The sequence below is a fragment of the Catharus ustulatus genome, chromosome 2 (genome assembly GCF_009819885.2).
Source record: "Catharus ustulatus isolate bCatUst1 chromosome 2, bCatUst1.pri.v2, whole genome shotgun sequence".
In the NCBI taxonomy this organism is placed as follows: domain Eukaryota; kingdom Metazoa; phylum Chordata; class Aves; order Passeriformes; family Turdidae; genus Catharus; species Catharus ustulatus.
Genome location: NC_046222.1, coordinates 14,244,873 through 14,270,800, shown reverse-complemented (window position 1 = coordinate 14,270,800; position 25,928 = coordinate 14,244,873). Strand labels below are relative to the sequence as shown.

Sequence of the window (25,928 nt, the reverse complement as noted above, 5' to 3'; positions counted from 1 at the left end):
GTGTGATGTAAGTATTGCCAGCTTCATCTGTCATCTCCCCAGAGCTGAAGAGGTGGAATTTGTTGTGCAGCCCCATCTCTAGTGAGCAAAATCAAAAACACTCACAGGAAAAGGTTAGCTAGCTGTACTCAGGAGGTGTGCCTCGAATGCTGTGTTTGAACTCCTCAGGACAATGGTCAGGCAGCCAAAAACAACCTCCCTGGAGCCCAGGAAAAGCCTGCAATGGGAAGGTGAATCCCTGTTAAATGTTCTCCTTGCTTTCTGTACATGAGGAGCTCTGACAGTAAATTCTACATTTTCTTCACATACTGCCTGGGAAGGTATATAAGGCACATCAGTGCTCTTGGTGATTTAATGCATTTGAAAGTACCTCATCACTGGCTATAATCAGTAATTCAGATAACTTGGTTGGAAGTTAAAATGTGTGTGATAGTATTCTAGCCTGAGGTGTATACTAGGGTTTATTTTTTTTCTTTGTCATAGTAGTTTTTCTTCCCTCACACGGTGATAAGCAATGATAAGATCCAATTATTAAGTTGGGAGCACTATTGTAAGAAATGATAAGAGTAGCTTGTTTCTAAATGTTTTGTCCTTTTCCTAGTAAATTGAATTTTGACAGTGAAAAATTGACATTTTATGAAATTGAGTTTTGGCCAGATCTGATATGCTCACTGAATGAGATAGGAGAACTGTGTTTAATGCATTAACTATTAGATAGCTTCTTCTCATTTAATATTTGTCAACAAGTATGTATTTAATTAGGAGGAAGAGGTGAGGGACTAGATTTTTGGAAGTAACAACATGTAATAAGGCTGCAGTCCAAAGTTATATTGAAAGGTATATTTAACATTTTGAATGTAAAGAAAATACAAACATTATATGTATGGTTTAAAGGATATATTATCTGTAATAAAATATCATTAAAATATGCATACTGTATTTTTGTTAAAATATTGTGTATGCAGCTGTTAATTGCATAGTTCCTCAGTCTTTTAAATTAAAGATAAATAACCTTGATATGAAGCCTTTAGAGATAAATATTTTTATGAGACATTTAAAATTAATTATTCTATCTCGGGCTCAAATTTGTTGTATAGTCTCTGTCCATACCACACAATGAAACAACACAAAATCCAGATTAAACTACTGGTGGGTAAATCTCAAAATCTTTGCCTACCATTCAAACTTCTGGGTCTGAAAATCTGCACAGAAAATACTGTGAGAATTGTCTGTGGTATTTCAGTGTTTGCATCCAGTCATAGCTGGACCATGGTAGAACCAAGACACAAGACTTTTACAACATAAACAAAATGGGGAAAAAAATACAGTATTTTCCAATTTACTGTAAAAAAACATTCTACAAGTCATTTCAAGGAGAGAGAAGGATGTACCTTTGCTTGATCAGTATCATTCAATTAGCTCCTATAAATTTGGGTTCTAATATCTGTTGGTACATTGCCATTGTTATTTGAAACTGTACCTACAGTGCTGTACCTGTACCTACAGAAAAAACAACAACACATCAGTGGTATTTTTTATGTGTCACTTATAATCTAGATGCAGCAGAATGTCCAATAGTGGAGAAGCAGTAATGGATTTTGCAATAGTCAAAATCTTAGGAAGTTGCTCCATAAATTTGCTACATCCTGCTAATTTTATTTCATGCTGTTTATAAACTATAGAATACATATGTTTTCAAAGCTTAGACACCTGTTGCAAATTTACAGACATGAGATAGTTTGGCAAACTACCCAAGAGAGACCAGAGCACACCTGCTCAAACAACCTGGAAGCATTACAAAAGCACAAACTTCATGCGGGCTTTATGAAACAACACTGTTTGGAAAAAAAAAAAGCCAGATATGGCATTTGCAATTTATTGATGGAGGAACACATCTGCTGATTTAATATTCATAACCTTTGCCAAGTAAACTATGCTTCTTTACAGAAGCTTATTTCCAAAAATGACAAGTTTATAAAAGTCCCTCATGTTTTGGTTTTCACGGTAGAATAAAAATTCCAGTACTACATGGCACGCCCCAATGAATTTGTTGAACAGGATAGTACTGTAGGAGAGAAAAACAGCAAGACAAGCTTAATGAACTAGAAAATATCAGCTGAACACAACAGGATTCGGTGTTGGCGGAATTCCCACTGGATCAGGCTCTGTGTGAAGAGACAGCCCCACTGGGGAATAGGATCTCGTGTCTAATCTGGTCTCTTGTAATGGGACCTCTATTATCTGCTCTAATGAAAGATGTGTCTGCACACTGTTTTGCAGGCAGATGTGAATTTGCTCTGCCAGTTTGCTAACCTCCCTGGAAGCTGCTGTGTCAGACAATGAACCTTAGCTAATGCACATTGTTTCTCATAGGGGCTTATTAGCTCAGCCTTGATGTTATCTGGTGTATCTGCTTTGTTTCTGATTTGGAAGGGGCTGGCTTCCAACTGGCTTCCAGCACGGGCAGTTGCCATCACCGTGTTCAACTGCATCCGTGCTTGAAATGCAGTGCAGATGTACTTTCAGAATTCCAGAAAAAGAGATAGCAATACCATGAAAAATAGAATTTGATACCTTACTAACAAACTGGAGGAAAAAAACAATCCCATGATAAGTTTAATTTGGGTGATGAACATCACATGTGGTATTACCAAAGAAGAAAAGCTTTATGTGAGAATAGATTCTCAAAAAAACCCCTGGAAGTTCTGGCAATATTTGTTTAGCTTTACAAGTCAGATGACAGACATAACAACCTATCATAAAGATGTGTTTCTTGGGTGGAACAAAAAGGCTTTTATTTTACTGAGGTCTAGCAGGCTGGGTCTCTGGGTCTTCTGAAGGAACTTGAAGGCCTGAAGATAGAAGGATACTAAACGAAAATACTTAATTCTCATACAGAGTCCTGAATGAAAGATCATGGATTTTTCCTTGCAAGATCAATTTCTATGGCAAATGTAGAGGGTACATGTAAGGACTCACAATGACATTTTGAAGATTTTCCTGTTGCCAAAGGCCATGAGGATATGGAAATTTGCTGTACCTTGCTGCTGGGGCAGTTCAAGTCTCTGGGGAGGAATCCACAAGACAAAGCATTAGTATATTAACAACTTACCAAACAATTCAGGTGGTCTAATTTTTTTACCAGCTTAGCTGGAAATGTACAATGGACAGTAAAATGTTTTTGCTTAGCATGAAGTAAAAAGAAAAAAAATATTTGAGAAGAAAAAAAAAGTAAGTTAATGGCATTGCTTTGCAAAACAGCAGAGAAATAAATTTCATTGTTCCTACTGCTTGCAAATTTTTCAATGCCTCTGTGGAGATTTCAAGTAAAAGTAAACTCTTGTTCCCAGAGGAATGCATCCCGTCTCCTTGTTTGTAGAGCTAATATTCAGTCATGCTTCTGGAAGTTCAGAATCAAACTTCCAGTCTACAGGCTGCCTCTGACCTACATCACATATAATTATTTTTTTTAATTTGTATTTTTCCTTCAAAATCATTCCAGTCTCATTTTGGAACCATATGAACAGATGGAATGATGCAGTACAGAAAAGCAGTAGCAAACTTAGAAAAAGTAATCCAAGAAAATTATTTTTAAAAGCATCTCAATCCACTATGTTACTTGGAAAGTGTCACAACTCTGAGCTAGTCCTCAGGAGAACACAGATATTTATGGCAGCTGGGAAACTAAAAAAACATGAAGTATGGTCAAAATAAATGAGGAAAAGTAGATATTGATAATTAATTTATTCCAGAAACATTATAATACTTTTTTTCTTTTTTTTTCTTCTTTTTTTCCTAGTCCTTATGCCCTACTCTTGAAAAATAACATAGTTCAATCAGTTGCCATGAGAAAATCTTGATTATTCCTCATTTTACATTACAGAGCAGCCTCCAATCAGGCAGAGTATAAGATGTGCATATAAGCAGGGGGAATGAGGCGGAATGCAGGTGGGTGAATATTTAAAAAAAAGAAGAGGGAAAAAAGATATAATGCTGTATGTGTTCCTATGGCAAGGGCAAGAAAGAATGAACTGGAAGTTTTTGCTTCATTTTATATTAGAAGAAAAGGTCATGATGGATGAAAAGCTACACATAATCTGGCAAAGTGCAATTGCAGCCCAGAGCCCCCCGTGTGCTGGGCTGCACGCAGAGCCCCATGGGCAGCAGGGCAGGGAGGGGATTCTGCCCCTCTGCCCCCTCTGCTCAGACCCCACCTGCAGGGCTGCATCCAGCTCTGGGCTCCAGCACAGCAAGGACAGGGAGCTGCTGGAGCCAGCCCAGAGGAGGCACCAAGGGATCAGAGGGATGGAGAACCTTCCCTATGCAGATGCTGTGAGAGAGTTGGGGCTGCTCAGAATGGAGAAGACAAGGGTCTAGGGAAACCTTTGAGCCCCTTCCATTACCTGAAGGAGCTACAAGGAAGTCAGAGAGTAACTTCTCACCAGGGATTGTGCGAGGCCAGGTGGTCAGTTGACAGGGCAAGGGGTAATGGCTGTAAACTAAAAGAGGATCGATTTAGGTTGGGCATTAGGAAAAAAATTCCATACAAAGAGGGTGGTGATACACTGGAGAAAGTTGTCCAGAGTGGTGAGAAATGCCCCATTCCTGCAAACATTGAAGGTCAGATTGGATCAGGTTCTGAGGAACCTGATCTGGCTGAAGACATGCCTGATCATTTCAATGCTGGAACTAGACGATCTTTAAGGTCTCTTCCAAGACAAACTATTCTATGATTATGTTAACAGGCACAATACATTGAAAGAAGAAATGTTTTTTCCATCTGTCATGGGAGTGAAGATTGGAACCCTCAGGTTATCCCAATTTCTGTAAAAAAGGATAAAAAAAGAGATTATTCTTCTTATAGTTCACCAAGTAATAAAGAAGCAAGGTATATTCCAGGATCATCTATTTCTGAGGACAGGTAGAATTTTAAGGAATATTCCCTGACACACATACTGAAGATTATAAATACAGTTCAAGTGTATTGTAAAGTGTCTTCTATTATATCAGACTCTGGTTATATTAAATATTTCTCCTGCTTTTATATTCCCTCTAGGAAGCAACTTCTGGGAATAAATGAAAATTTTTGTGTTTTTATGGGTGATTTAAGGACTATTTCTGTCCTATGTGTCTGTGACAAGTTTATTTTTCCTTCTTCAACCAAATCAGAAATCTGCAATTGAATTATCAAAAACTGAAGGCTATTGTCTTTGAACTAACCTTTCTTATCTCTTATCATTGGGGTTTTCTGATTTTAAGAAGCCACTCTTTGGTAAGTTTGTCAATCTATTGGCACCTGTCTCTTCCTTTTTTTTCTTACTGTTCTACAAGTTTTTCTTCTGAGGTTTTCAATTTTTGAGGAAGTGTTCCTGATGCCTTAGGTTTGGCTTTCATATTTTTCGGATTCTGTACTGCCTTAGTGTGTAGCTCTGAACTTCATATAAAAGGTTAGCAAATTCTCTTCACAGTTTAGACAAAACAATCCTTTTCCAGCCTGAGAACCAAGGACACTGTTGGAGCTTTGGGCCCAAAAAGTGTAAACAACAGCGAATTGAGGAGAGCAATCTGGGAGGATGGGACTGCATAACCTGGAGCTGTGATTGGACAATGAACCCCAATGTGTAAATGGACCAAAACTTATAAAAGTGTGAACATTCATTGCACACTGTCCATCTTGGGTCCATCTTGGGTCCATCTTCGGCAAGCCCCAGATGGGCTTTTGTACTGCCCAAGCTGTACCCTTTGAAGGCCTTTCAATAAATACCTATTTTATTCCTTTAACTCTGTCTAACCTCTGTTCCAGGTCAGCCTTGTGAGGCATCATTCCAAAAGCCCATTATAAACAATATTTCAATAATGTCTTTAATATAGAAGTCACTTTTGAGTCATTGCTACTAGCTGTCTCTGTTTTCCTTTCTATTTTTTAATTTTTTTTCCTCTTCCTTTTTTTTTTCCCCTCAAAGCCTTAAAGGAAAAATATTTTTAAAGGGTAGCAAGCTTTTTCTAAAGGAAAAAAAAAAGGAGTTGGCTAAGAGTTCTGTTAATAAATTCTGTCTATTTTGCAAGTTGTCACCCATTTTTATTTTCTCATTTTCAGATGTGTCTCAGTTTTCATGGTAATTAATTGTGAATACTGATTCTGTACTTATGTGATGCTGCTGCTCATTTGGCTTTTCCTTTTCTGTGGTGATGACTGTATAGAACATTAATTTTGTTCAGTGTATGAGAGTTACTTCTTACTCCTAGGGCCAGTTAATGAGTAAATGAGACACTTCTAGTTACCCTTTAATGCTCTTAGGATATCTGATGTGTGGCACAAGCTCAAAACAAATGACCCATTTCTTATTGCTAGATGTTTAAAATACACATGCAAGGTTCTAGAGCGTAAGTAATTTAGTCATTTGACAAAAGAAACATGTAAAATGTGTTCTGACAATGAAATATTAAATCAGTAATCAACCAATTCGAATAAGTCTGTTAGATGTGAGACAGCAATGAAGTATTTTTTGCATATTACCTCCAATTAAAAGAACTTTATGTATCAGATTTAACACAGAATGTGCTCTTGTAGAATTTGGCACTCCTAAGTACAGCTACAAAGTTAATATAACATAAAAACCTAAAGTTGCTGAATGAAAGAACAAAGCTTTCGATTGATAATTGAATATAAAATTGAATTTACTGTTGAAAGAGAGAGGATGTTGAGGACACCTCCTCTCCCTTCTCCTCCTCAGTGATGATACTGATGCTGGGTTTCCTGGCAGCACTACGGCTCCTTCTGGGCTGCAGAGAACCCCCAACTTCACTAAGGAGGAAAAGGAAAGCACTAAAACATCTCCACAAATGAGACATTGTCCCAAGCCACCCCACCATGCAAGTACCTTGTGGGGAATGGAAAGAGATGCTTCTATGTTCCTTTATGTACTAGATTGAAGTCTGGAGTAAGTGGTCATTCAATGCACTGATTGAAAGAAAGGCTCATAGTATGAGTGAAAACAACTGATGAAATGGCATCATAAAATTGAGACTTTGCACAACATAAGAATGAATGGAAGGAAGATAGAAAAATAACATGAGAAATGCAATTTTAAATAGCATAACCTCTTTTCCAGATTATTGCAGTGCTCTAAATCTTAGAAAAATAGAATGGCTTGGGTTGGAAAGGACCTTAAAGATCACATTGTTCCAAGCATCCTGCCACAGGCAGGGACACCTTCTACTTGACCAGGTTGCTAACAACCCCATCCAACCTGGACTTGAACACTTTCAGGGTTGGGGTATCCACAACTTCTCTGGGAAACATGTTCCAGGGCCTCACCATCATCTTTGAAAAGATTTTTTTTTCCTAATATCCAATCTAACCCTACTCTCTGTCAGTTTGAAGCCATTATCCTCATTCTGTCACTACAAGCCCTTGTAAATAGTCTCTCACCATCTTTTTTGTGGGTTCCCTTCAGGAGCTGAAAGACTGCAGTGATGAAGGATTTGCTGTAGCTATAATTTCGTACCTTTGGTGCTGACACTGATGCATTTGTAGCCATTTCTGATATTGTGGCTGGGACAGCAACTGGAAGCAGTCCTACTTCCTGGCCCTTAATTCCACACTGCTGATTCATTATCTTCATTATGTATCTTCATGAATGTGGTAAACGTGTTCTGCTCTTCAGAGTAGAATTAGTAGCAGACTGAAATGTGACTTGGAGAGGGAAAAGTGCAATCAGGAATTACCACAATTTCAAGCTAATCAAGGTTACAGTCTTCTGATAAAAGAGCTAGAGAGTTGAAAATAACCTTGGTGTGAACTAGACAATTTTTCTTAAGCCAGAGTTTATCCCTCTTATCCTATGTTGGTACTTGAACGCAGTGATATGTTCATGTACCAACAGGAACAGAACAGAAAGAACCAGACAAACAAATTATATGAGCCCTGTATCTTCCTCTGTTTCAGGTAGGCAATGCCAGCTGAATATTAACATGAAATATAGTTCACCCCAATGCAGCTTGCTGGGTATATTTCTGAAGAATAGAACATCTTCTGCACTTCACCATGGAGAGCACAGAATGTAGTTTACATCACCCAGGGCTTTTGAGCTTCTTCACTCTTCTTATCAGTGCTTGTCTTTACACAGAAGTCTATAGTAAACCTGTGAAAGATAAAAAGTGACAATTGATTATTTATTTGGCATAATTTTAGTTCATTTCAAACTTGGTTATAAATTTAGTTTTTGAACATTTAAACAAGTTCTGTTAAGGATATAAGATGCAGCAATGAGCTTGAAATTTCAGCATTCTTCATGTAATACCTAAAGCATAAGTATGCTAAACATATGAATACTATGATATTAATTTACCTGATGTATCTTTTCTCCCTAGAGATATCTGCTGCCTTTGCTTTGTTCAACCTTCACTTTGTGAAGAGCAATTGTTCGGAACTTCATGTTGCAATGTCTAAAGTCTTCTATTATTATCTCCATCTTCCTCTCTATGTTAAGAGCTAGTGATTTTTCAGAAGTAACTGTCCAGTTTCATCTAAAAAGTGTGATGACTTTGACATTTGCTGGCTGCCAGCTGCCCACTCATCTGTTTTCTTTCTCTCTCTTTTTCCTGAACAGGGCAGGGGAAGAAAATAAAGTGAAAAAATTTGTGAGTTAACATAAAGACAAGAAGGTCCCTTTTCTGTTATTATCACAACAGGCAAAATAGATTTTACTTGGGGAAATTAATTTGTTTTTGCTAGTTAAAAATAGAGTATGGTAGTGACAAACACTTACAAAACTGAAAACAGATGCCTCCTCCCTCTTCTCCTCTTTTTTTCCCTGACTCATGTTCACCCCTTCATTCCTGACTGCTTTACCTCCCCACTCTGCCTTTAGCTGTGCAGGATGGTGGGTTTGAGGGCTGTGATCAATCCATGACAGTTCCACTCTGCTGCTCCTTCTTCACACCTTTCCCCTGTGCCTGCAGGGGTCCTTCCACAGGCTGCAATCCTTCAGGATAAACCTCCTCACTGTGGTTCTTCCCATGGGCTACAGTTCTTCAAGGGCTGCTTCATTGTGGGCTCTCCTCCAGGGAAGCTTCCTTCAAGGAATAACCACCTGCTCCACTGTGAGGTCCTCCATGGATATCTGTTCTGGCTTGGGCTCTGACAATGGCTACATTTATTTCAGTAATATTTTGTGGTTTACTTTTGTATATATGAAAAATAATATTAATTTAAAAATATAGAAACCTCTTCTTTCCTCAACTCACTATTCCTATCACTGAAGAATGCTTGTGGATTTTCTCAAGGCACTATCCAAGTACAGCTATCTTGGGATAGTGGACAGATTTAGTAAGAGGATTAAAATACTCTCTGGCTAGAGGATTGCCAATCTCAAATTTGGGTGAGTGAGAATATCAGATTATTAATTTTTTGTAGCATCAGGATTATTTTAAAATTACCACTATAGACCTAGGGTGGAGTAGATAAAAGTCCAGATTTTTCATTTAAATTTAAGATTAAAAAAGAATCAGTAGCATCTTGGAAAGGTGACAATGCATTGCTTTCTTGTCTTAATTCTGAAAGAATTTACTACAATTCAGAAAAATTATAATCAAGTATAATTAATATTTTTATGACTCTGTGTTAATCTAAATATTACATTGGACAGGCATTATGGTGTTTTTATTTAAAGAGCCCCAACATTTATTCAAATTCTTTTATTTTTTGTGTCTCCCCTCTGTGCCTTGAATTTGTCTGTAGCGCACTTTGGGGTTGCACCGATCTCTGCTGCCTGTGACCTGAGAGAACATCAGGAGCTGTCAGGGGAGGTTTAGGTTGGCTATTAGAAAAACCTTCTTCACCCAGAGAGTGGCTGAGCACTGGAACAGGATCCCCAGGGCAGTGGTTACAGCTCAAGCCTGACAGAGTTCAAGAAGTGTTTGAACAACTCTCTTAAGGACATGATGGAGTTCTTGGACTGTGCTATGGAGTAACTGACCAGGATTTGGACTTCGATGATTCTTGTGGGTGTGTTCCAACTCAAAATATTCTATAGTTCTAGGAACTTCCACACTATTTTTTTTTAATTTATAGAGATATTTTTGTATTTTTCATGAACATTTCTGTAATGCTAAAGAAATAATGTCATTCTCTGAATATTGCTTTATGCCTTCTTGCATATCTACCACTTTAAGTAGAATGCATTCCTTCAAAAGAGTGCATTTACCTACTCAGATTGTTCCATCCACATGCTTAATTTAAATGATGGACATAGACTGAAAAATATATTCCAAATTTTAGTGAGTACAATTCAATAGCTAGCAGATTTCACATATGTGGTACTGTTGGGGATATTTCTCAGTACACACATGTCTGTACATTTGTAAATTCATGTGCCAAGGTACTTGAATGCTGATTTGGGACATTATGGAGGGACCTCACTCCATTAAAGCAAAAAAACCAAAACCCCACACATCAGGACAAGTGATTTAAGTACGATGTGATTCATGCTAGTTTAAAGAGAAATCACATCCATTTCATGTGGGCAAATTACAGGAAGATTTCAACATACTAAAAATATGAACTTATAAGTAGAAATACATATATTGGATTTCACTTACAGGAAATCTCCATATCAAAAATTAGCTTAAAGTCAGGCATAAAGAAACAACTGTTTCACTACAGTGCAGCACCAGGCATAGGACTGAAATGAGAGATTACAGTAATGCAATTTTTCAATTCTTTGGCTAGGGCTGAATATTCTTGGGTAAAATTTTATAAAAATCTCTTACCTCTCTTATATTTTACCTGAAGAAAATAAATAGTGAAATTTGGAGAGAGACAAGTAGCAGGTTTTACCCTACGTTTTGAAATATTACCAAAATGGCATAACTTTATACATTTAATTATTTTTGATTTATAAATTACAATATTCTGCATAAATAAAAATATTTGAGAAATGTTAATTGAATTTGTATTTGGTGCTTGTTCTCTGAGCCACTGGACATAGTTTTGGTCTTGTAGTGCATTAGGGAAAATTCTCTTTAGGGTTCTCCAGACACTCATTTGCATGATGCAAGGAATTCTTTTTCCATATAACGTGGCTAGACCTCATGTGTGTGTCCTCCAGAATCTTGAAATACAAAAGTTCCAGTGAAACATGGTCCATCAGAAAGTTCAGCCAAAGTTTCTGCTGCAGTCTGGCCATCTCCCATTGGTAGTCTTGGAAAGTCATAATCATAGAAGTGTTGGTTGAGAAAGCTTTGCCCAATCCCATCTGCACCTCTCCCAGCTGAATTAGTGGCCATTTCTTCTTGTTTTATAGGATGTCACTTTGGAGAAACATTTGATTCCATCAACTCTGATTTAAGGGCAGCCTATTTCCTCCTGCAGAGAGTCACAGTCTTGAATATCTTTGCAAACCATCTCTTCTTTGCAAACTCCATGCAACAGGAATGTGTTCTAGGCCTCCTACCATATTTTTCATTTATTTTACACAGCATTAAGAATTTAGAAGTGACACTTCTGAAGTCAGATTTTACTAGGAACATAGTAGGTAATCCCCACAGAAAGGCTATCTGATCTGTGTTAGTCTATTTATTCACAGAGTGCCACATAAAAAAGCCACAGTGCACAAAGACTCAGATGGCAGCCCAGGAAGATGTTGTCACCTCTTGCACGAAAATTATGCCAACATTAAGAAAAAACACTTCTTAATGATCAATTTGTGAAAAGTTATAAAGTTTAACTACATGGTAAATTATAAAGAAATTTATCTTTGAACACTCGTTTTTAACAAGCTAGATGAGCTCACTGACACTGATATTAACTAAAGTGGGTATTCAAAATATTTTTATGCAAATCATCATGGTAAAAGTATGAAATTTTTAAAATTATTAAAGGTCAAAAAAATTATTTTAAAGACTAATCTATAATTATGTCTTCTATATATCTGAAAATTATTAGTTAGTATTGATTTTTCAATTTGAATTAAATAATTTTTTTCACACTGTGCTAAAGAAAGAAAAGAAATTAATTGTATAGATGCTTCAACAAGAGTATAGACTGCAAATTGTTTTTACAGGTGTATGATAGAGTCCTGAATTTAAGGTATTAAGTGTTTTTCAGGATAATCATAGATAATCAAGTTAGGAAGGAAATTGTAAGGCAACTGAGAGGTACCTGAAATTCTTACAGCTCAAATACTCAAACATAAGTGATAAGAAATCCTTTTCAGTAAATGAGATCAAAGTTTTATCAAATATTAATTCAAAACTTTTCTGTAAACTAAGCTAAAACTTTTTGAAGAAATAGTTTTTAATTCACTTTCCTCTTTCTGATCAAAATTATTCCAATGAATGCAACTACTCTACATAATGGTTTGAAACAAACCTACTTACAAATACAGTTTGTCCGTTTATTCATTTATTGCTTCATTTTTTTGGTATTTGATGTGCCAAAATCGTCAAAATCATGTGGTCCTGTTTATGCTTGTGAATTTCCTGAAACATTTGAAATCAGAATAAGTATTTATGAATAACAAATACCTCAATTTGCATATCAATGTGGTTATTTGTACAGAATAGAGCTATTCTCCATGTGCTTGGGTAAAAAAAATAACTATACTCATAAATGTCTTGTGTCTACCTGCCAACCAATGAGGCATATAAATGACTCAATAAGTACAGGAAACTGCATTACCCTATGATTAACAATTGGCTTAGAGGCAGGGTAATAGGGCATGAGACTTCCTCTCCCCTCAGAGTCCCTTTTGCCATAATTTCCATTTGAGATGGAGCAGTGCACAGAAGACCAGAAACAGGGTTAGATGAGAAATATCTATTTCTGAGCCTTTTTTGCAGTTCTGCCATTTTCCCTGCTTAGGCATGTAGGATCTCCTTTCTTGGGGATTTTGGATGGAGTCGCAGTTCCAGTTGTCATTGGCAGTGGAAACCATGGAAGCAGGACTGTGCTTTAGAAAAGAAAGAATAAAAAGCAGTCTGTGAATTGACTTGCTTTAGGTTCAGTAGAATTGAACCAGAATTAACAGCTTCCAGCATGTACAGGAATTGAATATTCACAAGTGTGAAATAGTTGCTTTGGTTCTACCTTGCGAGTAGGGTACTTAAAGACTGAGTAAAAAAATGAGCTGCAGCTGGTCCACATTTGTGAGATGTTTTGCCCACTGTGCCTTGGGTAGTGATGGATATGATGCCTCACTGGAGTCAGAAAAGCTGGGTCATTTGTGAACTGGAGGACTCCTAAGGGACAAGAAATTCCCATTACATTATCCTTGCCTCATTCTAGTCTCTATCTAGAATTAGATAAGGTAAATCTTGCCAGAAAATCTTATCTCTTATTTTTGTAAAATAAGGGTTTTAATGTCATATGTGCAAATATTCATAGGCATTTCCCAAGAGGAAAGAAAATCCTACGTCCTATCTGTGGAATTACTGTTTTAGTGGATAACAAGGAATCTGTTTTGACAATGAACCTGCCACACTTCAGTTTCAAAGAACTCTGATTTACACATGCTCAGGTCCTTATACAATTATTTACATGGTAGGGGGGAGAGGTAGATTTTCTAACCTTTCTAGCCTTAGGTGTATACACCAGGCAATGTAATTAAGAAATATGAAGGAGATGATAATCAGGTTCCTTCACATAGATCAGTATTTCTTTGCAGTGATTCTACATTTTCAAATTATTTGCACTTCAAACACTACAAATTATTACCAGTGTGAAAATAATATTAGCTGAAATAAGACTTGCACTCTCACCTAAAATTCAATTTCAAGTCTAATAGGCTAAAATGGGAGACACTACTTTAAACATACAGCATGAATAAAAGCATGTTAAGAATGACTTTAAGAGCTTTTCAATTTGCTCTACAAATTGCTGTGATAAAGTTCATACGAGATGCTTGATTTCTAGCAACCTTTACTCTTAGTAAACCAGACTAGAAATAAGAAAGCATCCATACAGTAATTATGGATGTTTAGGATCTTAAGAGAATTATTCCATAATTACTAAGCTTAGGAATCATGCAGGAGGTTGATCTTCAAGAGTATGGCTTTTGTAACTATTGTATTAAAAAAACTTTAGTTCTATAATATCACTGCTGGCAAAAAGGAACAAAGTCACGGTGTACATGTGCATGTCCATGTACATGCACACTGTGATACATATGTAGCACACACACTAGTGGTCAACCCTGTTTTTCTTCCAAAATACTGCATTCAAGGAACCACAAGACAAACCAAGTAATTATTCAAACAGTCCTTTCCATTGGCTAGAGACTGCACAAATAACTTAGAAAATAAAGAAGAGCAGAAGCAGTATAGCATAGGTTGTATTTTAGGAGGACACTTCTGGATACGCTTGGATTATGCATCCATTACCTTTATCAGAAATTCAAGGACCCTCATAGTTTGAAATCACAAGCCATTTCTCCAACTGGGTACAACTTATTTTTCTTCTTCCCCTTTCAAAATTGAAAGCCAGACTCAGTTTTAGAACTCAGTTTTTCTCAGATAAGAAAAGCATCTTTTGAACTGATTATTTCTAGGCTGTTTGGAGTCTCTTGCCCATGTATTTTTTAGCACTAGCTCAGGAACTTCTGAGGTATTCAGATCCCAGTGTCTCATTTCTTTAACTATGTAATGCCCGCTTTCTGGAAGACGCTTTCTCTTGACTATTCTTTATTCACCTTTAGTAGCTGCCTAGATGTTTTCCTCATCATCAAGATTAATTCATACCAGAGAAAACTTATTTTCTGTTATGTTTAAGGATCTGCTCCTTTGAACCATCCAGACCTCACTGGCGCTGCAAAAGGCTGGCCTCTCCATTTCACTGTGCAATTTCTTCTCTCATTTGTCAAGCCCAAGTGTTATGGTGAGAACAGACTGGAATCCAGTCTTACCTCTCTAGATTTGAGGGAAGAAGAACACTGATTGAAACTATGAAACTCCTGTGAGTCAGATGGACTGTGCAGCAATTAGTTTAAACCTGTGAGTGAGGCACTATAGATGGATTAAACTAAATACTTAAAGAAATAAGAATGCATTCAGAATCACCCTGGCTTTGCTGACAAGTGGATTTTCAATAACCAGTAGACACTGATATTTAGGTTTGAAATCCATCATCCTGAGCTAAGTAAATATTTGGAAATACACAAATGGTTCTGCTACTCTGCAAATATTTTTATTTTGAAAAAATGTGTGGGTTTTTAAAAATTTTCTGTTTAGCTTCTGTAAATTGTTGGTATGAGCAAAGGTATTTCTGAAAAAGTTACATTCTGGCATCAAGAGAAAAAAACCCCAAACCTCTCATTTTTGTATCAGAATGGGTAGACTCATCCATACATTTACATTATTTGTAAAGTAATATGGAAGCTTTCCAGACATATCTGGAATGCTGGGAAGGAAAAACATGCCTAAAATATGTAATCCTCGTTGAAGAAAAAAAACAATAGAAGAGGAAAATTATATGCTAGGAATCACTGCAAAAGGCAGAAAAACCCTGATCTGTACTATAGAAGTAAGAAGAATTCCAGAAATCCATTGAATTTAAGTGACAAAATCATGAAAATAATGTTACATTATGCTACAAATACTGTAACATGTATTTGCTGCGTGAAGTTATTGTTGATTGTCCTGGTTTAGGGCAAATTTGGGAGAAATCTCTGAAGGGATTCTTCTAGAAAGCAATCTCAAGCGGTTTGTCTCCCAGTTGGTTCAGGAAAAGATTTCCTTGGAGAAAAGATTTCCTTAGAGAAAGGTGGAAAAACCCCTGTTTATTTAACAGGCAAAGGACTCCCCAGCACAAAAATAAAGAACACTAAACAACAGAAGCTCTCGCTGCTCCTAAGAGATGACAAATTCAGAAGAGTCCCTTTCGTGGGTGCAGCCCAGCTCGCTCAGTCTGTTCTCAGTCCCTCTGGCCTGGTGGCCACAGGTGTGAGCTCCTGGTGCTCTCCTGGGTTTTCAGTCCAGATCAGCTTCAAACAGTTCTAAGAAAAAGAAATCACCACAGTCCAGGGAACTTCTCTGCCTCAGCTAGCTAAAAACTGACTGAAAGCAAAGGAGAGCTCCCTCCTGCTGCTCACTGCAGACAACCCAGTAAGTGGGAAGGATGTGGGGGAGCAAGTGCAGTCTCTGATAACAAACTCTGTTCCTCCTCTCTCCCCCTTCACTCTCAAACAGTTTTGAAGCTGCAGAACCTAATATCTAGCATAAACAGAACAGACTGGGGATACAAACATCATAAAGTCACCCTAGGGCACCCTAGGAATTTTCCTATTAAAGGAACAGATGAACAAGTACAGTGACATCCAGCTACATAATGTTATAAATATCAAAAAACAGAGTTTGAGGATAATACAAATACTACTTTTTAAGGATGCAAAATAAACCCACACAGTGATTTGCAAGAAATTAAGTTCCATATATTAAGTTCAAAAAGGAAGGTAAAACAAGTTTGTATACTCCACAGAGCCAAATGTTGATATGTTGCCTGCATGGAATGTGTTTAACACCAAAAACACATAGGGTAGCTTTAATATATGCATTTAGTTGTATTTCTTTCTCTCTTCAGAGGTGTCACTTCAAATAGGTAAAAGATTTATCATTTTAAATTGAGTGGTTTTTGGATAGGGCAAAGGGAGAAGAGGAACAAAAATTGAAACATGAACATATTGTTAATTTAAAAAAAGGTAATTTTTAGTTTTTGGGGATGCACAAAATGCTAGAAAATATATTCTGTCCAAATGAGCATAGCAAAAAGGTCATTCAGGAAACACCAATGCTGGTCCCATCACACCATCTGAAATATTTATAAAAGTAGAGCTAGCAAGAATAAGTCTTTAATTTATAGAAATAATAAATTAGAAGTCCCTGAAATTCTTTGGGAGAAATAAGGTAATTTGTTTCTATGCTTTATAAAATATGCATTGTGTTCTTCTATTTGTCACCTACTGTAAAACTGATCATGACATACAAATATTGAAGGTGGAAAATGTTGTTTTCTTTCTAGATACACCATAAATCTGGTTCTGTATCATGGGTTTTCTATTTCTTATTTCAGATGTATACCACTGTATTTCATATAATTGTGTTTTATTCAAACCTGTCTTGTTCAGCAATTGCCCCTCCTAGTTTTCAAATGCATTTCTTCACCTTTAGGCGTCTGGTAAATGAGAAATATCTCTTTTATCAGTATATAGTCTTTAAAAGCCTGAATTTTAACCTTGTAGGATAAAATTCTGAATGAATGACTTCAGTGGCTAAAAATTAATGTAAGCAAAAATGTAAAAATTCAAGCTCTGAGACACAAAAGAAAAAACTTTCTGCAACAAACATGATCTGGGAGACACATAAAAAGTTCAATATTATAATGGAATTATTTGCATTGGAAGGAACCTTATCCAGTCCCAAACCCCCTTCCATTCCACTAGACCAGGTTGCTCAGAACTAATCTTGAGCATCTACAGGGGATTCCCATTCAAATCTTCTCTGGGAAACCTGCTCCAGTGCCCCACCACCCTCACAGGGAAGAATTTCTTCCTAACATCCAAGCTAACCCAGTGCTCTTAATTTGAAGCCATTTCGCCTTGTGTTACACACCCTTGTAAAAAGTGACTCTCCATCTCTTTTTTTAGGTCCGCTTTAGATGATGGAAAGGGTTGTAAGGTCTCCCTAGAGCCTTCTCTTCTCTGGGCTGAACAGCCCAAAGTCTCTCAGCTTGCCTTCCTGGAGAGCTACTCTGATGATTTTTACAGCCTCCTCTTGACTCACTCCAACAGGTCCATGTCCTCTTTATGTAGAGGGTGCAGAGCTGAACACAGCACTACAGGTGGTGTCTACTCATGAGAGTCGAGTAGAGGAGCAGAACCTCATCCCTTGACCTCCTGTTCACACTCCTTTGCATGCAGCCCAGGACAGGACTGGCTTTCTGGGCTGAGAGCACATACCACCAGCTCATGTCCAGCTTCTTGTCTGCCAACACGCCCAAGTATTTCTCCTCGGGGCTGATCCCAGTTTATTTTCTACCCAACCTGTATTGGGATTGCCCTCACCCAGGTGCAGAACCTTTCATTTGACCTTGTTGAACTTCACGAGGTTCGCACAGAATCACTTCCCCAACCTGTCCAGGTTGCCCTGGATCCAACCCTTCCCTCCAGTATGTTGACCCCACCATACAATTTAGTGCCATCAGAAAGCCTACTGAGAGTTCCTTGATCCCACTCTTCATGTTCCCAAATAATGCCTACATAAATGCATGATTTTTCCATAGAAATAAGAGACACATCCAAAGAATAGTGGCGCTTATGTCACAAGTGCCACAATTATTGTCACAATTATTTTGTCAATAATGTGTCAGGTTCAATAATATGTTTAGTGACTTCTGTGGAATGGATGAATTGCCACCATCAGTCAGCAGCATGTCAAATGAGGAACTTCACGCCTGAGTTGTCACAGATTTATAATCATGTCAGAAATTGCAGCTATTCTGGAGATAATTTTTCTGTGAGAAAATATGGCAAAGTTTAAGTGAAATGCAAAAGGTACAGAGTACACCATTAAATTACATTTGCAAATTTATTGCCTTATGTATTCATCTAAAATTTTAGATCTGTCTTAAAAATCCAATTATTCAAACCCATGTTCTGCATAGTAGAAACAATGAAACCTCTAACAGATTTCATTCATTTTTAAAGTAATAGGGTCTGCTAAGAATAGCAGAAAAGATGGAGAAATTATCTTATGAGAGGTAGCTGTGATGGCCCTATAATGGAAGAGTAGAGCTGGTCAGCAGGTACAAAAGCTTCTCAAGTCACCAACACCATCCACCCAGCCTTGACAGTGCTTCAGAATATTGCTCCTCTGGGAGTCAATGGTAGATTCAAAATGCTTGAAATGCTTTCATGAGCAGTTTTCCATTTTGAGCCTAGTAAAATGAAGATATGGAAGACACAGTTCATGTGTCAGACCGAAGGATTAACACAGTGGAGGGAAATGGGTTACATCTCATAAAAGACAAGAGGCACAAAAAATAGTGGGTATATATTGACTTTTGACACATTCTGAGTTGAAATCCATGGGAGAATTTATGCAGCAGCTTCACAGTTGGAGTCCTCTTTTCCCTCTCTCTCACAGATGGTATAGAGAGACAGTCACATATAATAAGCTGCACTCTACTGCACCTGATGCCTCAGCAGGTACAGCCATGGTGTGCTTCACTCAAAGGTACTTAGTACTCATGGACTGCCAGGTAGCTTATGTTCTTCAGCTTGATTGGTCTGGAAAAGATACTCTCACAAATCTGTTAAATGAACAAGAATTTAAGCTGTCTCCTTACTGACTTGGAAAATCTGCTTGTCCACATCTTGATCAATATACTTTCATCATAGTTTTGGCAGTCGATGTGGTAAAGTATTTAGAATGCTAAATTTCAAAGGCCCACAGTCTTTATCAGCCATTTTAAAATATGTGCTCTCTAGGGATGAGGGAAAAAAACCCCTTGTGTTCAGAAGACTGAGATCTGCACAAAATAAGTGTCGTTTTAACACTCTGGATTTGTTTCAGATAGCTCAGGACATCAGTCCTCACATATGCCCACCTTTGGATCTCCTTAGATCTGTCAGTGTCCTTATCTCCTGGTAAATGAAGCTATCCATTTTGCTCATCCTGGTGCCATCTACCTTGGCATTTTTGCAATTCTTTTTTTTCCCTCCCAGAGAAAATCATTGCATTTTTTCCCCCGTCCAGTCCTGACAAACAGTTTGATTCATTTACCAGTCCTGAAGAGAGCTTAGGCTCAACTTTTCATGCTGTCACTTCACGACTGATGCTGTCAGCACATGCAGAGTGTTGATAGCCCTGCCATACATCTTTGCTTTTGGGGACTGGGGCATTGTAACTTCACTAGGTGCTTCGAAGAAGTGCAGGTAAAAGAGACAGGGGATTGGAACAAATCCTTAGCTACTTTAAACTGCAGATTTCAGGACGTTACTACATGAAGTGATGACCTGGGATATCAGGAGGCAGGGCTACACAATCTGGTCTTTGCTAAGCTCTCTTTCCATAGGGGAAAAAAAACAACCAAAAGAGTAAACAAACAAAACATCCCCAAAACAAAACCAGACCCACAAATTTTCTTACAAACAATAATTGTGATTGTTTTTCTCCTTTCAAAATTTTTTTTCAGGTCTATATGGAGTTATGAGGAATATACTTTTTATATATGTTATATATATAAACATATGTTTATATATGTAATGTAAATTTCATAGCTACCCCATCATTTTTCCTGTTTTCCAATTTGGCGAATGTTTTAAAGCTAACAGCTTCAGTTCTCTCTCTCTCTGCATCTAACATAAACTTGAACCTTAAAGTGCAGGAAGTTCTGTCAGGTTTATTGGGCTTTGCTTTCTCTGACTTGTGCCTATGTTAAGCATAAAATGAGAATTGCCCATGCCACATACAAAATGAGAATTAAGGTAATTTAATACAAGGAAAAAATGCCAAAGAACTGATAATGTGTTCTTTGCATGGTCTAAGAAAATAAATTAGTTGAAGCACTTTCTTCTTATGTGTTTCCTAGAATTTTCAAAAACTAATTTGTCAGCAGACTAGATCAATATACACCAGTAAATTAATTTACTTACCCTTCTTATGATACTGGAATGGATATTGATGTTATATTTGGTGCTACATTTTAAAAAATATGTTTATCTTTTACTGAAGTGTGAGGAGCTTTAGCTTTTGTTATCCTAAGTGATATGTATATTCTGAGTTATAATACATGGCATTAAGTTGCTCTCAGTTATGATTCAGAGTCTTATCATAAATCTTCACAGTATTGATTAGTCTCACAGAGCTGAATTTACCTTCAGTGGAAGCATGAGCTGTGAAAGGTGTCGGGGGAATCCTTCAAGATAATGCTGTAACTACCATGTATATTATCAGATGCTGGATATTTTTCAAATGTGTTGCAAAGAACCATATTAAAAAGGGGGATCTTATGGGCAAGAAAGGACTTTATTTTCTTATGTATAGCACAAACACATTCCTAGTAATTGCTAAAAATAAAACTATATCCCTCCAGCATAGTAGTCAAACAAACAAATATAAATCTTCTTTGATATACAGCTCTTCAATGTAAAGTCTTTTCGTTTTTGTTCAATGTATATTTTATTTGTTTCTGTGATTCAGTCTCTTTCGCACAAATCAGCATTCTTTCTGCGCAAAATACAGCATTACAGAAATTTATACCGGAAAAACTAACTTCTACAATCTCACCAATTATATTGATTTAAATATATCCTGCTGTTACTTTATTTGCCTTACAGGTATTACATATATTGCTATCTGTAATTACCCAAAACCTGTCTGGTCTTTCAGTTCCCAAGGTAAGAGGGAAATTAATGTAGAATTCCCAGTGTAGGTCCATGCAGACAGTTAGAATTCAACTCCCTGATTAGAGAGGTGTATTAGGGTCCCCTGACTTTCTGAGCAGATTTTCTGTTAGGTGCTGGGTTTAGTTTTCAAATTGTCACTGAGAACAAAATAAGTGAAAATGGCTACTGAAAGAATAGTGCTGCTCCTTTTTGCCCTTGGCCAATTAGTGGATTATAGTGGGAAATAAAATGTAGTATTTTCTGGTTTAATGTAAAAAAATTCATTCACAGGACAACTGAAAGACAGAAGATGGCTTCTCTTGCAAGTATGAGGCCCTGCACTGTACAAGGCAATGCAGAAAATCCCAGCCTAGATTTATATCACAAATACCTTTCTATAATGTGAACACCTCCTGCTCATTGAACATGACACCATTATCACTCGTGTAATAAACCTTCAGGTTGAATTCACCCCTTTAAGCTGAAATGTTGGACACAGCAGAACACAAGCACACAATGTGCATTGCTGGCACTCACAAGACAGTGAATATCTCGGCCTTGGAACAACAATGCATGTGACAGAGTTTTGCAGAAAACAAAAAAGTGCTTTTAAAAGCAGGAAAAATATTTGGATATTTTATTAATTCCCACATGCTATATTATCTTCTGTGGTCTAATATTCTAGTGAGTGCCAACTTCTTGATAATTATTTAAGAATTTTGCATTTTAGTGAATACTCTTAAGGTCTGATCCCAAGCTGGTCTGAAACAGCAGCTCTTTAATGATATAAATATTTTTTTCTTAAAAGTATCTGGGATGACACGACTTCTCATGAACACCAGAGTTTATGATTTTAAGAAATAAATTATTAATTATGCTTGAAACATACATTAGGATATATTTTGCTTAGCCACCTGCCTTGATGTTACTTTGAACCTAATGAAACATTGTTTTGCATTCCAGTAATAAGACAATAAATGTGATATTAATCCAAATTAAAAAAAATCAAAAGCTGAAACTGAACCAAAAGCATATACTTCAGTTGTAGATATTTGGTCACCAATAGAAATCTGTGTTTTGTTAGCAATAAAATATGATGCAAATGGAAAGAGAAAATACATGCAAGGAGAATATGTGGAATATTGTGTGGAAGGAGAAAACCTGTGCAAAAAAATACAAAACTGCTAATATTTTGCAAGTAAAATTAACTAATATGTGATAATACTAATGAGTCCAATTTGATTTTCATCCTAATGGACAGTTTACAAAAACTGAAAGTAGCTCCTCTGTAACATTACTTATTAGAAGAAAAGATTAGGAGAAAGAAAGAATCCAGAGTGTTTTTTTCTTTCAGATGGAGGAACTGGGAAATATAAACTGTCTGCTAAAATAACTAGAATCATGAAAGACTCGAAAAAACAAACTTTTGTCTCCTGACAGAGAATTAATATTCCAAACTTTTTAACATTTAATAAATTGACCCATTCAAACTGTGACAGCCTTAAGTATTGATTTACAGAATAAACATGGCCTTTAACAATGCAACACCCTACTGCTATTCTGTGAAACAGGAGAAATTTTGTGTATAAGAAACTGTTCTAATGAACTGTAAGAACCATTTTGGTCTTAATGTCAATTTGTTAGGAGATGATTACTAGACTCAGCGTGTAACTAAAAGGAGAAAATTTGTAATCAAATAGATTATAGCTTGGAATTGTGATGGATCTTAAGAATTCATTGGCTAAATCTATTTCTCTCTTGAAATAACAGTGCATTAGCTATACCTTTTTTACTAATTTATGTATGAAGATCTTTGTGAAGGACTTGAATTTTCTCAGTGTATTTGTACTATGTCACAGAATTAAGCGGGAGAAAACCAGATTATAACCTTTTTAGATGATTTGTTAACTGATTTAGCTGATTTGTCCCCAGCCTTCTTAGAAACGAGAAATTTATTCCTTTACAATTGGCTTTACTGCAACATTTCCCACAAAAGATTTTCTTACCAAGACTACTTGCCATATCTTCATTCTTTCTTCAATAATCTGCTTTGCCCTGTACCACACTCCTGCCCATAATATAACCAGTTTTCAGGGCTTTGAATGAATTAAATTTCTACTCAATCATTATCTTTCTAAACAAATCAGTTTAAAATTTAGCAGATTTGTTACGTGGGTTTCCTGGTTAACATACTCCAGAAAACTCATTACATTAATTCTATACACATTACTAAAGGGCATTTTAAGGGTTCATATAGCTTTAGCTTTTACCCTGACTTTTTCTTTGCCTGAATTCTGGTCTTTATTCAAACCAAGGACTTCTGTGCTATCCTATTTAAATCTTTACCTTCTCATGAAATAAATTCATTCCAATCTCTCCTCCTGCATTGAATTGACAGGTCTTTTAAACTTCCAGGTCTCTGACACAGAGATACGCATTTAAAGATAGTAAACAAAGTTTCTCAATGGCACTCAGCAACAAATGGAAATCTGCTCATGCATATACTTGCATATATGAGTCTTTCTCAGCAAGTACACTTCTGTGCCTTGTGCACAGAACTAAATTTCTTGAGAGTTTTAATACTGTCACATTTCTCACCCTGATTTATATTTAGTGTTTATGTTTTAATTCTTAAAAGGGATAGTCTCTTCAAACATAAAACAAAACAAAGTATTTGAAAGATGCTCTTATTCTGTGCTCACTGGTTTTAATTTTGGAATTCACTGAATATTTTGTAAAAAGCACCCTAGTGAAGTAAAAGGAGTTACACTAATAAATAATCAGGTCAAATGAAAATATTGTCCATCACTGATACAAGTACGTATTTCAAAATAAAGGAAAGGTCATTTTTCCTTTCCTTGATGGCTAATTATTTATCCTCCCTTGTAATTATACCATCAAGGCATGCTTAAGAGTCACATCTCTCTGTTGTTGTGTTAGTTTGGGGTCACAGACAAATGTGCACAAGAGATTAAAAAACACTTTATTCTTTCATCTTTTGCATTCTTTATAATTATACCTTAAGTAGCATATACTGAAGTGTACTTCAGAGCATAATATTTCATTATTCTAGCCACAGATTAATTCAGGTTGTTGTTTTTTTCCTTATAAGATGCTTCTAAGTGAAAACAACTATTTACACTGTATTTTCATCCCTTTTATTTAATAGTCATTCCATTGCACTGCTTACTAAAGAGAAGGCATGAAAAGGCATGAAAACTTCAATATTATTTCAGAAAGAATTTTTTCATGGAAAGAAGTGTCAGACATTGGAATGGACTGCCCAGGGAGGTGGTGGAATCATCATCCCCTGAAATTTTCAAGAAAGTACTGCACATGGCACTCAGTGCTCTGGTCTGTTTGACAAGGTGGTGATCAGTCAGATGTTGGCCTTGATGACCTTGGAGGTGATTCCCAACCTAAACAATTCTGTGATTGTGTGATCATTGGATAATTTAGCTGAAAGATAGGTGTTGGACACCTCAGCCTTTTCCAGTCAGGTAAGTGTGGTTACACATTAACTAAGACTCAGTAGAAACCTTAAGGCTGGAAAGTGGAGGCACATTTAATAATATGAAATGCTGTGCAAAAACACTAGTTTTGGAACATTACCTCCATAGCAGCTTCACTGCTCATTCCTATCCCTTTTTCTTGCTCTTTCCTCACACAATCTGTCACACACTGCCAACGGCATCTGAGAAATGATCTGGAGAAAATGAAAATACTTTTTTGTTGTTGCTCCTTTCTTTCTTGAAAAGTTGCCATTTTTCTCAAATCAGATTCATAGCCCAAATAACTCTGCTGTGCTGGTGCAGGGGGATGTGCAGTGCCTAGACAACAACAAACCTTTGAGAAGAATGCAAGTGATTTCAATCACTCTTGCCCTGGAACAGAAATCACTGCCCAGAGAAAACTCACAAGTGGAAGTCTCTGGAATTAGGTGGCTGGATCCATTTTAAGCCCTTCATTTTCTATATCCAACATGAGCACCATGTTTCTCCTGTAATGTGTCGTACATAGCTGTGGTGTATACAGCTTCAAAGCTACCTCTGATAGTCTGGCTACAGAAAAAATTTAAAAAATGAATGCACAAAAAGCCCACCCACAGCAAAACTTTCAGTAATGATTGTTCAGTTGTTACTGATTTTCATTCACACAGAAGACAATGAAGGCTGATGAGAATCTTAGAGAATTTCTATTACAGGATGTTCCAAATATGTGTATTTATTTGTTGGAGCTGCTTTGCTGAAGAGCTAGACAAAGAACTTCCATGTGCATGGTGAACATGGTAGTGCTGATTAACAGTTGGAATTGATAGTCTTTTGGAGATCTTTTCCTACTTTTATCTATCTGTGATTCTAAATCTCTGAAAAAAACCCAATATCATAAGAAGCAATTTTGAATATGAATTATGAAAGTTGACACAGATGAACTTATTGAAAAAAAGTAAAGCATTTCTTACCTGCAACTCAAAATTTCTAAAGAGGTTAGAATAAGCCAAAACCACCACCAAAATCTAAAGACTTCACTTGTAAAAACAAAAAAAAA

General features: G+C 36.7%; 1 long non-coding RNA gene across 3 annotated transcripts; it reads right to left on the bottom strand.

The window, feature by feature from the left end:
• Positions 1-25,928, bottom strand: LOC116992707. 3 transcript variants are annotated; one of them, XR_004417094.1, is made up of 4 exons: positions 25,843-25,928; positions 7,509-8,144; positions 2,980-3,065; positions 1-217 (listed from the first exon to the last, which is right to left on the bottom strand). It is a non-coding gene; the product is annotated as an uncharacterized LOC116992707 (long non-coding RNA). The 3 variants fall into 3 exon arrangements; XR_004417093.1 differs by lacking the exon at positions 25,843-25,928 and adding an exon at positions 8,352-8,453; XR_004417095.1 differs by lacking the exons at positions 1-217; positions 2,980-3,065; positions 25,843-25,928 and adding exons at positions 4,743-4,824; positions 6,882-6,961; positions 8,352-8,453.